Consider the following 4,418-nt stretch of genomic DNA (forward strand, 5'->3'; position numbering starts at 1 on the left):
TTTTTTTCCTTTTTGGTCATTTGGTCTTATCTCCTGGCAGGCCTTTTTTGTTTGGTTTTTAATGGATTGCTGGACAGTGTATACAAGAAACAGAGATGATCTGATGTTGCTGATGGTGACCTTCCTCCAGAGGACTTCCCACTGCCTCTGGAAGTGGCATACCACTTTTAGAATATGGGCATATCACTTTAATCTAATTAGAGATTGAACAGATTCAAAGTTGGGCTTCTGTCTTTGAGATGAGTCAAATTCTGGTTCAGCCTACCGTTCCAGGCTATGGCCCTCTGGGGATCCCAGTGGAAGGCCTGGGATGCTTTTCAGGGTTCGTTCTGCTTGGTGGGCCATGAATTCCAAGTTTCATCTCCCAAGCCCAATAAGACTACTTGAGCTTTCCTTCTCTCTCCGTCTTTTGGCCATCATTTTCTGGTCACTTCTCAGTCACTGCTTATGAATTGGTAGATGCCACAAGAAAAAAAGTAGTGTTGAATACTGGATTCACATCTCTGTACCTCCCTTTCTCTAGGATCTTTGCTCCTCAAGTCATCACCGCACTGATAGCTCTTTAATTTCTTAACATAAAGTGTTTTAAAAATACTTTTTCTGTATTTCTAGTTCTTCTTGATATGATGGTTGCACCACAACAAGCTAGTCTGACATTACCAGAAAGAGAAACCTGATAAACTTATTACCTGTGGCTCAGAGTTTCCTTAATGTGGCTTGAAGTCCCATCTAGACTTTAGAATACTGAAACTGATTAACGGAATTTAAAAAATGAAATAGAGCAGTACATTCTGCAAGTCTCTGTAAAACATAAGAACCTGATTATATCTGTTATCCTATTTGCTGTTTTATATGTCTTTCTTTCTCAGTAAGACCATAAACTCCCCATGGGCACAACTCTGATGTAGTTTATTTCAGTTTCTTCACATCATGCCAATAAATATTCCATTAAATTGAATTGAGTAGATGTATACTATTCTAATTAGAGTCACTAATTTGTGTCCAAATAGGTTTAACTTGGAAACATGTCAGTATGAAATAAAGAGGGTGCTGGCATCAAGAAACAATGAAGAAGCTGAAAATTAACCACCAGGTGTTATTTCTGTCCCATCAGTTATGGTAGTTAGATGGCCTTAATGAAGATTACAAAGATTTTAAATAACTGAAATACTCGTCAGTGGAGGACTGATTCAATATACAATGCATTTATCAATATTAAAGAGACTGAGGCAGACAGATCTGTATGCACTGATATGGAAAAAATCTCCAAATTTTGGAAAAAAAAGAATATAGGGTCCACATATTCTTTTTGGAAAATCTATAGTATTATATGTTCTTAGTCTCAAATTTCAGTACTGTTTTTGGATTAAGTTTTAGAAAATAGCAAGTGGAAGCCCATCTAAGCCTTGAAATTGCAAGCTTGAGTAAGAGAGAATTTTAGACACTTTATAGGGAATTGTTGATGTGGATGCAAAAAGAGAACAGAATTCTATACAGTAAAGCCATTTAGGAGAAAATTTTCAGGTTACTAAGAAGACTGAAAGCCTAAGTCTTAGCTGTTTAAACTGTAATCATTAGAGCATATTCATGAAGTCCCTTTCTGAGAAAGATGTGATATTTTCTTCAGAGATGTAATTTTTCTTAGAGCATCCTCTGCTAATTTGCTGTTATGGATGACATATTTCCAGTTATGTGTAACTCTTTCCTGTGGATATAAGATAGGACTTTTTGTTTGACAGAAGAGCCTCAACGGGTGTGGTGGCTCAGGCCTGTAATCCCAGCAATTTGAGAGGCCGAGGGGGGCGGCTCACGAGGTCAAGAGATCGAGACCATCCTGGCCAACATGGTGAAACAACGTCTCTACTAAAAACACAAAAATTAGTTGGGCATGGTGGCACGTGCCTGTAGTCCAAGCTACTCAGTAGGCTGAGGTAGGAGAATAGCTTCAACCAGAAAGGTGGAGGTTGCAGTGAGCTGAGATCGCGTCACTGCACTCCAGCCTGGTGACAGAGTGAGACACTGTATCCAAAAAAAAAAAAAAAGTCTTCCTTTGGGCTAAAGGAAAATGGACAGGTCACTGACCAGTAGGTGACTGGTTTTGTGACTATGTGCGGGAGAGATTTTGTTGGGGATGTGTGTGAAAGCATATGCTCATACAGACACAAAATCTCTTTGAAAGTGTACATACAAGGCACAGGCAACAGAGACTGCCAGGTGAGGTCTGGGACACTGGGGTCAGGGAGAGCCTGACATGGACTTTCTACCTTCCAACCTTTTTTACTATTTTTATTTTTTGCCATGTGCACTTATTAGTTATTCAGAAAAACAATTTAAAACAATTTCAAAGTAGAAGAAAAAGGGGATAAAGAGGAAAAGGCATAACACTTATGTATAATTTCACAACAACCTGCCTGCAAGATAGATGTGTCATTATTTCATACATAGAAAAGGTGAGGCTCAGAGAGATAAAATAACTTACTCAAGATCATAAAGCTAAAACTAGAATCCAGGTAAAGCTGAACCCAAAGCCAAGTTATCTTTCAGTCTTGCATTCTCATAAGTAACTTAGGTGGCAGCTATGATTAAACTGCAAAATATATTTAACAGCAATTAAAATTCCTGAGTTGCAACACTGTTGACTGATTTAAGAGCTTATGCTGCTTAAGAAATAGCAATGTAGGCCGGGCACGGTGGCTCAAGCCTGTAATCCCAGCACTTTGGGAGGCCGAGACGGGTGGATCACGAGGTCAGGAGATCGAGACCATCCTGGCTAACACGGTGAAACCTTGTCTCTACTAAAAAATACAAAAAACTGGCCGGGCGAGGTGGCGGGAGCCTGTAGTCCCAGCTACTCGGAGGCTGAGGCAGGAGAATGGCATAAACCCGGGAGGCGGAGCTTGCAGTGAGCTGAGAACCGGCCACTGCACTCCAGCCCGGGCGACAGAGCGAGACTCCGTCTCAAAAAAAAAAAAAAAACAAAAAACAAAGAAATGGCAATGTAAATGAGAAAATACTTTTTCTAAGGCAACAGAAATGTAATTAAAATTCAAAAACTTCTCAAGGTCTTTACAAAGGTTCCATGTAACTAACCACTTCTCTTTATTTCTGAGAATTTTTTTTTTCTTTTTTGGAGACAGAGTCTCGCTCTGTCACCCAGGCTGGAGTGCAGTGGCATGATCTTGGCTTACTGCAACCTCTGCCTCCTGGGTTCAAGCAATTCTCCTGCCTCAGCCTCCCGAGTAGCTGGGACTACAGGTGCCCGCCACCACGCCTGGCTAATTTTTGTATTGTTAGTAGAGATGGGGTTTCACCATATTGGCCAGGCTGGTCTCGAACTCCTGACCTCGTGATCCACCCGCCTTGGCCTCCCAAAGTGGTGGGATTACAGGTATGAGCCACTACACCTGGCCTTATTTCTAAGAAATTTTAAGTCTTAAGTGTTCAGTGCTATTTCCAATAAACTAAATAAAGGATCTGACAAATTTTAAGATTTTCATGATGGAAACTTCATTGTGTTCCCTTAGTTGACTTAGTAACAGATCTATATTTTATATCTCCTTAAAGGAATTAATAATGCTCCAATTTACTCAATTTTAAAAAATTTTTTATTTTTTGAGATGGAGTCTCGCTGTCGCCCAGACTGGAGTGCAGTGCCACGATCTTGGCTCACTGCAAGCTCCGCCTCCCGGGTTCACGCCATTCTCCTGCCTCAGCCTCCTTGCAAGCCACCATGCCAGGTTAAATTTTTTTTTTTTTTAATTTTTGTAGAGACAGAGTCTCCCAGGTCCTCAGGGGGCTGAGGTGGGAGGATCTCTTGGGTCCCAGAGTTTGAGGCTGCAGTGAACCACGATCACACCACTGCAGCCTGGGTGAACCACGATCACACCACTGCAGCCTGGGTGACAAAGTGAGACCCTATGACTGATTGACGTTCCTTCAGTAAGTCTCAGTTCCCCTGTGCTTCCCAGCAGCGTTTCGCTGTCCTCCAAGGGACTTTTCAAATGCCATTTGGGCGACACTGTTTCTTGTATTGATAAACAAACTCCAAGCTCCTACAGTGCAAACCCCTACAGTCACGGTAAGTACGCGACCAAAGGCCACATGCTGGAAACTCACTTTTCTGGATCTGAAAAGAAAGAAAGCATTCGTGCCTTTGAATTCTGAGTGATTCTTCACCATCCATGTGTCTAGGTTGTTCTTACTGTAGCCACGCGGGGGGTCTGTGTGTGGTCATGAGGAGAGAAGCCGCATCAGGCCCCCTTCCTGACCCACAGTGAGAAACGCCGTTTCAAAATGCTTGCCTTTGGTCAGGGAAGACGATGGACATTTCCCTTAAATGGAATTTTATTAAAAAAAACTTTAAGGTAAAGAAACAAGAGTAAAGAAAGTGGATAATTTCTACAAACGTACTAGCTTTC

Source organism: Colobus angolensis, unplaced genomic scaffold (genome assembly GCF_000951035.1).
Source record: "Colobus angolensis palliatus isolate OR3802 unplaced genomic scaffold, Cang.pa_1.0 Scaffold404, whole genome shotgun sequence".
In the NCBI taxonomy this organism is placed as follows: Eukaryota; Metazoa; Chordata; class Mammalia; order Primates; family Cercopithecidae; genus Colobus; species Colobus angolensis.